Here is a 13,161-nt window from a genome sequence, read left to right on the forward strand (position 1 = left end):
CGCATATATCGAGTATGTTCTGACACTTGTTGTCCTTGCTGTCATCTGCAGTGTGCGTGTGTGTGTGGCTCGGTAATTTAATAAATTTAATGAACATATGCCGCCGGCAGCCAACAGATGCCCAAGGCGTGCCAAATAGACTTCAATGCGTTGAGTGTCAGAGCTTAGAGAAGGAGAGACATATCTAAAGATGCAGAGGCAGAGGCTGAGGCAAAGAGCTTTGCAGCACTTCCAGCTATTTTTCAATGCCTTTTTGCTGCCTTTAAGAGGGAAATGCTTGTAGAACCAAACAGCACCCCAAGGCAGATAGGAAGCCCGGAAAGTTGTTAGCCAAGCGGGGTGTAGGAGGGTAGATTGGGCGCAGATTATGTAGCATGTGCTCTGACTTATGATTGATGCCTTTTGTTATTGTTGTGTGTTTTTTTTTATATATATATATATATTTTTTTTTTTTGCTGAAAACATTTCTCTTATGGCTGGCAGTTGTTTTGCTTTATATTTTGCCTGCTGCTTTATTAGATATAATATTTTTAGTGGCCTTTGTTGCACAGTGCGCTGCGTTATTTGATGCTCCAAAGCAGCAGACATGTGTTTACTTTTGTTTACCCAGGCTTTTCAGAACAGAAGAAGAATATACTATATGCTATTCATACATATATACATACATTTTATATGGCATGTTTGTATTTATAACAAAGGCGGCACTCAAATGACTCTAAATGTCTTTCTTTTCTATGTGAGCGTGTCTGCGTGTGTGTGTTTGTGTGTCTCGTAGCTCTAAATTATGACCCGCATGGGCTGTACTCAAAGGACTCGTTGCTATAAATGTGCCTCGCATTTTTCTTGACATTAAAGCGACAATATTTTCATGGAAATTGCTAATTTTATGGGGCGTTTTCCTTTGCTTTTTTTATTTCTATTTTTTGAAGCTGGCAAATTGTTTCTTTATATTTATGTGGCTGGTTTAATTGACGTTTAAAGGATGGGCCACAGCGTAGCGCAATAAAGATAATGAATATTTGTGATATTTAGTAGATGTAAAATAACGTTGGTTTTATTTGCGGCTGCATTTAAGGGAATTGTATCACAGGGTCTGCAGAAAAATATTTCAATAATTTAATACGATAACTGTGTAGTTAATAAAATCTAATAAATATATAAAAAATATTATTTAAATTTTTGAAATTATAATTCTATATATTTTCTAATTTAAACACATTTATAAAAATAATATAAAAAGGAAATATATATAATAATTAATATATCTACAAAAATTGTATATAAAATAATATAAAGTAAAATAAAATAAAACATTAAAAATATCTGGTTTAATAACTAAAAATGTAAATAAATAAATATTTCTTGGCATTTTTTGCCAAATGCCAAAAAAACTGGCAGAAAGTTTTTCCAACAGTTTTAGCTCTTTGCTTGCCCTATACCTACAATTTGGCCGCCTAAAACCGGCTTTTAAAAAACAAAGACGAGCACAAGCCACAAGAAAATTGCGTGGGGTGGTGAGGTGGGCAATGCTCGGCGCTGAAAAAGTGAATAAAAACGCCTGGCATTGTGGTCGACGCGCAGCGAACTTAAATTTTCACCTGACCAAGCTGGTCAACGGTTGTCGTTGATTCCCCGTTACAATTGTGGCAAATGTTGTGCAGCATTGTTTTACCTACGAGAACCTGTTATTGTTGCTGCTGCTGGCGGCTAGCGGCTGGCTTTGGTCGACTGCGTTTTTGTAGCTGCTGACGATGATGAACGTAGCACGAGTAGCAGCGGCAGCATACAACCACAAAAGGCAGTCCAGCTAGCCAGCCAGCCAGCCAGGCAGTCGGGCAGTCAAGCGAGCAAGCAGCCAGCGTCATGTGCCCGACACAGTTCAGGCCAGTCAGCGTCGTGGCTCAATGAAGCATGGCTACATTATTTTTGCTGACCCACAGGTTATGCATTCATGTAGCATACTTTCCAGCGTGCCCCTCTTGGCTTTCACTAGCTGCGATTAAAGCCACGGCAGCCATTTAAACCACCGCTTATTGACAGACAACTTTGCCTTAAATTGCTGCGTTCACATTTTTCTGCTTCAACAACAAGAGCATTTTTTTTGTGCTGTTATTTATTTTGCTCAGATGCTGCACAATTTGTTGACTTCGCTTCTTTTTGTTTTGTTATAAATGGCGTATGTACAGTAAACGCTTGTGCTGTAAGCTGACTTAAGGGCAGTTGTTTATTATGTAATTAATTTTTGCTCTTCGTAAGCGTAGATTATTTTTTTAAATTTATTTATATATTTTACAGAAAATTGTTCTCAATTTTTTTCTAATCTCATTCTATGCCAATTTTTGCCTTTTAAATAGTGCTCTCATTAACAGAATATTTTTACTGTTCATCAACTCTGCTTGATCAGCTCATGTGTTCATTGAAGCGCGTTTTTACTGTACACAAATTTTAAATATATATTTTTTTCTGAAGTTTTCTGCGGTTCTTCAACTCTTCTTTTTTTTGTTTCGGCGCGCGCCAGATGCCATTGGCATATATATACCATATATTTTGTTTACAACGTGTGTGTGTGTGTGTGTGTGTGCGTATATTTGCGTTTGTGTTGTGCAAGTTGAAACGAGAGCTAATTTGTTTACTGCAACAGCAGCTGCTTTTGTCGCCATTCGTATGCCAACATTTAACAATTGACATCCGCATTTAACCTTATAAATTTCTTGTGCAAATTGGGAACCGCAATTTATATATATATAGCTCGACATTCCATTCAGCCTGCATAAATTTACTTTTTTTAATTAAATTTTGAAGCTTTAGGCTGCTAGAAGCAACCATAGCCCAAATTAATTTTTAATTCGTTGAGTTGTTTGTTTCCTACGTAATTTTTAAGTAATTAAACTCTCATAAAGTCGGGTTTTTTTGGCTTTAGGAAATTCTTTTGCGGAAACTTCATTCATTTTCTAAAAAAAAAAAGATTTGAATGAAATAAATAAAATATTTACATTTCTAAAATATTTGTAGATCCAAAAGTTCTGTATAAAAAATATAAAAATATAGACATGAAAAATCAAATTATCTCTGATATATCGAAACTTCGAGCAACTTCTTCACATTTAGTTTATTGAAGCTGTCTGCAAGCAAAGCCTGACAACTTAGCCTAATTACATCAAAAGGCGCAATATTATGTCCGCAAATCGCCCGAAAGTTGGCAATATTTGTTATGGCTTGGCGTGGCCTGGTTCGAGGCCTGCCTTAACTTGGCTTTTATGCCAAATATAGCATAGCCTCCACGTGCAAAACGTGAAACGTGAGGACTTTCTGTGTGCTGCCTGATGCTTCGTCCTTGTGCTTCTTGTCGTTTGTTTTTGTTGTTGTTATCTCTGTCGGCTGTGTCATAAATCTCACGATTCCTGCATGAAATTCAGCTGCGCCTGGCTTTATGGCCGCCGGTGTGGGTGTTTTTGCTTGTGTATGAGCGTGTGTTTGCTGTTTTCTACTTTTATATAAATTTCAACGTAAAATGTCTTAATAAAGTCCTCAGGATCTGTGTGGCTGGTGCCAGCATCGTGCTACGGCTCTATATGCTCACATCTTTATGTCAAGGACATTTTTATGCCTGCCACAGCCGTTGTTATTGTTCTCATTTGTCTGCAGCTGCAGCTGTGAGATTTTACTTAATGATCGCCAGGATGACGCATTTAATAAATACGTAAATAAGCAAATGCTGAGAAATTAAATGTGCGTGCGAGTGTGTGTGCGTGTGAAAAGTATTAACAGCCATTGTGCTGGGTCGGAGAAATTTGATTAAGGGTCCAGATGATGTGTGCATTTTATTAAAGTGAAGTCAGAAATGTTGAATTTCTGTGAAATAAGGAGAGTGCGATGCATTATTTGCCATGACTGCACAAGAAGCTTATATTAGTGATATATATATATTGATTATTATAGAATTAAAGACTCAATTTTTGCCATTGCTTTTTCATCTACATCATGAGATTTACCTGAATCACTTAAGTTTAAACTATAAGCTTAATGCCAAACACAATCATGTTTGAAAATCAATAGCTGACAGGAACAGACAAAAACACACAGACACACAAACACCCATGCAGCTACACACACACAACGTGTGTGTGTGATCTTTCATGCATGCGCACAAAAGTATGCAACAGAAATTTATGCAAGCCGAAACAAACCCGAAAACCAAACAAACGTTCGCCACTTCCGCCAAAAACTGACGAACAAAAAAATGTGAAATCATTTTAAAACATAAATTAAATGCGCTACCCGAAAACTGCATTAAACATAAATCAATGAGAGCGCCGCAGAGACAATCAGATTAAACATGAGAGAGATAGGGTAAAGCAGCAGCCAAACAATGGCTGTCAAATGCACTCAGCGCTAGACGCAGCCAATTTTTAAATTGTCCCGAAAAATGTAGATGAAATTAATGAAATATTTAAACTGCAGCTGGGCAATACAGACAAACAATTTTCTAACAATTACGGGCATATTAAACTATTATGGCAGAGATTGTATGGGTGTGTGTATGTGTATGTGTGTGTGTGCCTCATGAATAAATGCAAAAAATCTGGCGCAACTTTATTATGTAGACAAACGTAAATAAAATAGAGGAGGCTTAAATTTGCATATCAAAGCCGCTAATAGAGAGCAAGAGCAATTGGGAGAGAAAGAGCGCGCAAACAAAGAAGAGAGAAAGCAAAACAAACGTGCAATGTGCGTGTGTTGGATTGTAATGTGAATGCGACTCTGTATGTATGTGTGTCTGTGTCATAAATGTGTTATTTATGAGGCATATTAACAGCGACAAACGATGCCATGACACACAACAAGCGACAACAACATCAGCTCATATGTATATAGCAATTCGAACAACATAACTCATACGCACTGTAGCGAATTTATTATATTTAATAATTGATGCGCCTCAAAACAGACTGTAAATCCGTGCGTTGCGTTAAAGCATATCACTTCCACTGTGAAAGCTGGCAGCAAACGTGACAATCGATTATTTCTTTTGCAAACTTTTCGATCTTCCTTAAACTGAGCTGCAAATATAAAATATATTGTTTAATGAACACTGACAGCACAGCTTGTACGAAAGAGTTGCTCAATTATTTCGTAAATTTTACAGCCCAAATTAACATTGAAAATTGAGTTATGCATGCAATGTTTTTATCAAACACTTACATTCTTTTTGTGAAGATTAAAAATAGTTAGGCATTTGTTACTATTTTTGGTCATTTATAGATTAAAATAAAATTTTAAATGAATTTTTCTGTATACCATACTCAGTAGCAATAAAAATCTGCAGCGTAACTTGAATACCATAAAAGATGAGTACTTAAATTAATTGAGGAGGTTCCTTCGATAAATACGCAGATATTTCAGATTGAGTGCTTCCACCTTATGCTCAAAAAAATTGTGTTTATAACAAAAGTATGTGTGTTAAAAAAGAAGCGTTGAATACAAGCTTATCTCAAGCTGAACGGCATCTTCTAGTTGCGCACTCTCATCAGGTATCAATCATTTTGTTTATTTCTATTTACAACTGCTAAGCGGGCTTAGTCCATTTTATTCATATAATATTTTTATTATCCACTAGGCACATACAAACCTATACAAATACACAACAATTTCTTTTATTACACGCTCCCTTAGCCGTAAAAGCCAAATTTATTAAATTTATTACATGTTCAAGACATTGAATCAGGATTATGTTCTTTCATAAATTTGAAATATAAAATGTCGAGCTTCACTTCACAGCAATTTTAAAGCTTCGGCAAGCTGAACCCATTTTGTTTAAACGAATATTTGATATTTAAAGAATAAAGAAAAAAATGTCATTCGTTCATTTCGTGTTTTATCTATGTTAGCTTTTGTCTGCAATGCCGTTGGTCATGTCCTTCGCATTCAATTTATCTCAATGAACGACCAAATTCAATGCACAAAACACACATTCCATGAAATCTAGAATTAAATCCAATTCGCAAAGGCAGACAAATCTCGACATTTTCACTGACTTAATTCAATTTAACAGTTTACAAAGCAAAGAAAGAAGAAGCAGCTGAAAAAAAAATAGAAATGTATAAAAAGGTTAAACAAACAAAAGGAAATGTGCGATAATATTTCTAGCCCAGGGACGACTCCAAAATGAAGGGACATTCACTGTCCAAAGTCAAACACCTGCAGCTGGTTAAAAACAAAAAAGGGCTGCCCTTTGAGTGGGCGCTGCCTCGATAAGCGTGCGATGTCAGTAAAGGAGAACAGTCAGCCAAAAGATACCGAATAATACTTTGCTTTAAAATAAAAGGGATTGCAAGCAACAATTTTTATATTGTGACCCTTTTTTTTTGTCTATTACACACGAATTAACATTGAGTCCAAAATATATAAACAAGCGACGGGTCGCAAGTTATCTATACGTCTGTATCTGTAACTGTATTTGCATTTGTGACTGTCTGTGTGTGAGTGTGTGTCGTATCACTCTCACTAGCCACACACAGGCCAACAAACATGTCAACAGCTTTGTGCGCCAGTTCCATGTTTGCTCTGCTCCCATATCTTTTATGCCACATGATTTTTTTGTTGCTTTTTGTTTTTGCGGCTTTGGTTTGTTGTCTATTTTATGCGGCTGCTGCACACACGCACACACAAGCGTATTTATTTGCCCAAAAACCCTATGGCACTTTTATCAGCACACGTTGCATTTCGTCGTCGTTGTTGAGGGCGGCGGGCGTCGAGGTAAAAACTCTGAATGCAGCCAGGCGAAACACAGGCTGAAATTATTTTGTTTAATTTTTATTTTTTGTTTTTTTTTTTTTCCTCTGTGTATTTTATGGCAAATCTATGACGGGCTTATCAGCGCGCCACATACTAGCGCTCTATTTGTTGTGCATATACTCCAGTTGGGCTGGAATATATTTACGGTTATTGACTGCTGTAGTTCCTCAATGACTTTGCCATGCAGTTGCGGTGCAGATTTTTTTTTGGAACTACAGTCGCCTTTATTTCTTAAAATTTTACAACTAAAAATAAATTGAAAGACTTTTATATATATTTAAAAGAAGTATTTTAAGGTCGATTTTTTATTATGATAAGGAAAACCAGAGAAGCACATTCGATTTATTTTGGTATTTTAAAAGTATAGAAATATTAAAAAAAAAAAAAAAAAAAACAAATAAAATTAAAAAAAAAAGTAATTCAGCTTTAAAAGGAACTACAGTCGCCTTTATTATGAAAAGGAAAACCAGAGAAGCACATTCGATTTATTTTGGTATTTTGAGAGTATAGAAATATTTACAAATAAAAACAAAAATTTAAAAAAAAAACAGTAAAATTCAGCTTTAAAAGGAATAAAATTAAATTAATGATAATAAATATATTATAATATATTAAAAATAATAAAAATATTAAAAAAAAAAACAAATTAATCAAATTTATAAAAATAAATTAAAGTAATAAAAGGTAATAAATTAATAAGAAAATTTAATATAATAAGAAAAAGATAATAAATAAAAAAAAAAGATTAAATATAAATTAAAAAGAAATATATGAATATTTAACTTAAAAAATGCGATAATAACATAAATGTTAGAAGAAAAACTGATACTAATGAGGAAATAGATATTCTGTTAAATATACAAATTTAAAAGGTATTCCTGAAATGCTTAAGCGCGATATTCTTGTTGAGTTGTCAAACTTTGTTGTTGAGCTGTCTGTCGCCAACGGTTTTAAATTGATCGCGACACCAAATAGCTAACGAACTGCATGACAATGTCAAATTTCGGGAGCAGTAAACGATAAATTTTCAGAAAATTGACAACAGCAAATTGATGGACGCAGCAAATGAGTGACAAGGACAGACACGCGGAAAGCCAGCAACAAAAAACAGCGACCCATTCGCAGATAACATTAAAAAACGCACATCAAACGCAGGGCAGAGCGCGCACAGCAAACGCATCGCGTGTCAGTTAAGATTATGATACGATATATATACACACATACATATATATATATATAAAATACAACAGGAATACGTAACGAGAAAGTGGACATCGGACAATTTGACTGGCATGTCAACACAGCAGAGCGCAGTTAAACAAAGAAAAAAGGGAAACAATGATTGGAGAAAATGTAAAAAGCAAACAGAGATAGATACAGTTTGGGGGGAAACAGCAGAGAGCGAGGAAAGCGCTTTTCTCTATATGCATTTTTTATCAGCGGCCACAACAAACGCGGTTCAAAAACAAATGACTGACAATTGACAATGTGCATATTGTCAAAGCTTATTGCATTTGTCAGCGTTTGAGAATATTTGTTTGCTCTTACCGCCCCATGCCCCATGCCGCTCGTTGTGAAGTCGAAAAGTTTTGCGCATTATATGCCAGTGAACTTTAATACTTTGTAATTAGCCAGCGGTGAAGGCTGTGCGGAAGCGTTGTGCGAGAGTCGAGAGCCAGACGGACACAAATGCTGCAGTTGTTTGCGGTAGACTAGCTCTCGTCCAAATGCACTCACTCACTACACTGTAATACAGTTGGCCAACAATGCATGCAAATCACAACGGGGCAATTAATGTGTCGCAAGTTGTTAGTGTGTGTGTGTGTGTGTCTAGCCATATAGAATTTGTGATGCCATTTTGTTGCCTCTCACGCTAAGTTGGCTAATTTGATATTTAAAGCTGTCTGCTCTGTCTGGCACAATAAATGTAGAAAGTTTAGCAGACATTTCATTCTGAGATAATGCTGCTATTATAAAGTGATTCTAGTTCAAAGTTGGTAGCTGAAGTGAAAAAGTATTAATTGCTACTTGTTTATGATAAATATATACATTAGAAAATTATTCTAGATACAAGGAATAGCTCAACAAGTTGCAATAGAATTTAGTTGAGCTCTAACCAGGCCAATCTACAACATTCCACCGATTAATTTTTTGCGCAGGATTCAGGGTATTTTCTAGTCGAGCACTTCATATGCCAATCACTTCTCTCATTTATGCCCACTCCAACTTGCCTCTATTCTTATTACATCAGATTTCCACCATAAAAATACGTATTTCTAGACCATCCACTCCAAGCCCTAGCTATAATAGTTATACTTCCCTAAAGTACGCCCTGCACCCAACCTACTTACGACGTGTCCGAGCCAATTAACACATTGTCCACTTTTTTAATGCCCGACTGCCAAAAAGTCGACATGAAATGCCAAAAACACTTAAACAATTCGGCAGACCGAAACTAAAAACGAAACTTGCGTGCCAAATACTCGCAAAGTCAACTTTTTAATGCCCAACTGACTTAAGCTTTTATTGGCCCACCTGTAAAGAGGAGCAGTACGAACGGTTAGCCCGGAGTTGAGGGAGTCGAATTTATGTGGCCCATGCACGCAGCACGCGGCACATTTCTCATTTAACTGCCTTGGCCATTTGCTAATTAATACCAAATTCCATTTAACAACTAAATTTTTTTACCCCCACTTCGGCAAGAACAAATCAATTTTGTTTTCTTTACTTCGACTTTTCTTCCTTCAATTCCCTAATTTTTTTGCTATGAGATTTGTGCGCTTTTACGACTTTTGGCATGTCCAAACTTGCCCTCAGATATACGCCATTGCGTGTTTGGGGTTGCCTTGCTGATAGGGTGGTTGGGGCTGGGGCATTGGCTATGTCAGCATCGTTTAGTAGCGATCGCACGCAAAAATATTTGTACGTAATAAAATTAATGGCGTCCGTTGATGTTTTATTAATTTATACAATGTGCGCTCACCCGAAGCCTTGGAAATAAAATATATTGCGTATACGACGCGTGCTTTGCATTATTAAGCAATTAAATACTAATTAAAGCGTAACATGAGCCAATTTTCTAATTTTTGCTTGATTTTCTTGCGCTGTGTGGTGTTAATGAGCTGGTTGTGAGTAAACGGAAAGAACTGGAGGGACCTTCAGATGATTAGCTTGTTTTGCCAGCTAATTGGATGGCCTGAAATGCTTGAGCACTTGACTTGAAGATGAACTAATTGATGTTGATCTGAGGCAGGTTTTTTGTATGCATAGACTTCAAAGTTTGTTCTATTGACTTGGCCTATTAAGCAATAATTTTATTGGCAGAGCACACAATGGGGTTTTACGGATTGGATGTCAGGAGTTTAGAGAACTTTGGAGCACTTTAATCTGAATTTCGTCTATCAAATACGTTTGGCTCATTCTTGCTTTTTCCACCAATGTAATGTGTTTCCTTATAGCATTTTTAGTGTCATAGAAATCTATTTTTTATTTAATCATAGAACATATTTGATAGTAAATCCTTTTGGCTATATGTTCCCTGTATAATCTTCAATATAATTGTTTGATCCATAATTTGTCCAATTATATTTCATATTTTTGCTTCTATTTAGCAGTTTAAAACTACTTTCTCTTTACATAAACTTTCTTATTCCTTTGACCCATCTAAATGTCATTTATATATTTCATTTTCATTTCAACGTTTACTTCTTCACAATACTTTCCCTCTTTGAAAATAAATTCTTAATCTCTTTGACCTGCCTGTAGGATAATTTGCATATATTTCATATATGAAACGCAGCCCATTTAGTTTAACGACTCAATTGAGATTTGGACGGCAATAACTGTGTGTTGTTCAGTTGACTGCATTGACTGACAATCTGCCTCTATAGTCTCAACTCTATCCAGCATATCGAGTGAGATATTTCAATCCATCGACATTGCCGTATTTGAAGCAATTAGAAAACAGCAAATAAAAGTATATAAATTATTGCGCTGTCTGTGCAGAGCAATCGCAATTGTCACTTCTGGCTGCCCTCGCAGCTTTTTCATTTCGTTATCAGGCATTGATATGGGGAAAAGTGAGTGGAAAAAAACACCTGCATATAAATTGTGAAATATCATTTCGATGCTAGCCGCCGCCGTCTACCTCAGTCAATGCGAATGTTTTGGGAATTACATTTCGCATTTATTGTGCGAATGCATCGTGTTTTGTATTCACGTTGGTCACTTGTGCGAGTGTAGCTGCACATGTATATTTATATACCCTGGGCATATTTCTATAGGGTATACGCTGAGAGGGAAATTATAAATATGTAGTTTAATTAGATATTTGTAAGAAGGTATATTTATATAAATATATTTGAGCAAATCTATATTTAAAATATTTACATTGCATCAAAAAGTTCGTGCCATTTTATTGGGTATCTTCGAGTAGTTCATCCCTTTAGGTCTGCTACTGCCGTGTAGATTTTTGTGCATTTTGTTTTGATCCTGGGCAAGCAATAAATATTGGCATATGAAAATTGCAATGCAGGTTGCAATTCTCTCTCAGCTAGCTGCTAATTTCACAGTTATATCAATTGTTCTTGTCGCTGTTTGTTTTCTAGGCAGCCACAATTTTTGTACATTTATTGTAAGCCATCAGCTGCAACAACAACAATTAATAGTTGATAGCCAGAATTTTGGCAATTGAAATTTGAAAAGAGAAAGACGAAGCGAGACTATGGCAAACATGAGAAATATTTCTATTTGTTATTGGCTTACGAAAAATAATATTCAACTGAAAAGCAAATTTGGCTGTGGCTTCAGTAAATAAGTGTGGCCAATGCTAATTGAATTTCTTTTAAAATCAAGTCAAAATTTAATTTCGTAATTGCTTTGTGTCTGAAAAGGAAATATCTCAATATTTTACTGAAGCACAATTTTAAATATAGTGTAAGACAATTTATAGAAATTACTTTAAGATTTGAAATTTTAGTGCTTTTTTAATATTGTGTATCAGACACTAATCTTGAGGCTTATTCGATAGGCTAACAGCTGAGGCCAAGCCAAACACACACAAAAAACTATAACAATAAAATATAATATATATAATAAAAAAGCAACAACTGCAAAACTTGTTCAAATTTGCACTAAAAAACTAAGCAAACAAATAAAAATTTGAAAGTAAAAAACCTTAAAAAATGACAGATTAGCGCGATAAATTGGTTAGTTGATGGCAGAAAGAGGCACGAGTCGATTGCAGCCGTTGCTGCCATTCGGACACGTCGTTAAAGTTGCAAAGCCCGAACCACTAGGATTGCCGGAAATTGAGAAAGTGCTAAAAGTAGAAATAAAAGAAAATGCTGTGGAGAATGCGACAACAGAAACTTCGCGCTTTCGGGTTTGGGTTAAGAAAAGTTAAACGAAAAACTTTTGCAAGCGCTAAAAAAAAATATATATATATATAGGGCTATATGTATATATATTTGCCATATACTTTGGCCATTTGAGCGTTGCGTACATTTTAAAATAAGTTGTGGCCGCCAGAAAAGGTTAGCTCCAAGAGTCCAGCAAAACTTTTGCTAATGAGTGTAAGAGTTTCCTTCCATCAGTTTTTGCCATTTTGTGGCGTGGCTTTTGCAACTTTAGTTCGGTTGATTTTTTTCTACAGTTTATTTACTTCTTGAGCAGCTGCTTTTTTGCATTTCGAGCTGATGACATTAATAATTCATTGCGAAAAACGGCGCTTAACTTTTAATTAAATCAAAAAATTGACTTTAATTGAATATCTGGCAAACAATGGCATCCGAGAAATGCTACACAATAAGCTATTAAGCCTTAAAGTCTAATAAAATAAACAGTAAACACACTTAATGCCTTGATTACTAGCAACAGCAAGGCAACGCAGCAGCAGCAGCAGCCTAACACAATATTTAGGCGGCGTCCTGTGCTCCTGAGTCTGTTCTGTGTGCTAAGCTTGTGCGCCATGGCCCAAGACAGTCGAGACGACGGCACAGATTTATGCCAAGCAGCCTGAAGTTGACCTCAACATTTTGTGCCCGACTGCCCGAAGCAAGAAGGTGCTGTATTCGCTTCGCTTGGTCTGTTCTTCACTCTTACTCCCTGTCTCTGCGCTAGTCAAAAACTGTGCAAATAGAACACATGTTAAGTGCCAACTTCGTTCAAAGTTTAGCTTGTTATATGCCTAAAAAAATATTTAAGCATAGCCTGGCTTGTTTGCTTGAAATCAAATTCGCTTTAATTTCGGCAAAAATTATGAGTAAGTTTTGAATTTAGGCTAGAAAATTTAAATTAATTGAAGTTATCGATTAATGATGAACTTTTTATACATTGTTAATGGTTTAAAAAGTTGGATCCAGCCAT

Source organism: Drosophila hydei, unplaced genomic scaffold, assembly GCF_003285905.1.
Source record: "Drosophila hydei strain 15085-1641.00,03,60 unplaced genomic scaffold, DhydRS2 tig00008114-arrow-pilon, whole genome shotgun sequence".
In the NCBI taxonomy this organism is placed as follows: domain Eukaryota; kingdom Metazoa; phylum Arthropoda; class Insecta; order Diptera; family Drosophilidae; genus Drosophila; species Drosophila hydei.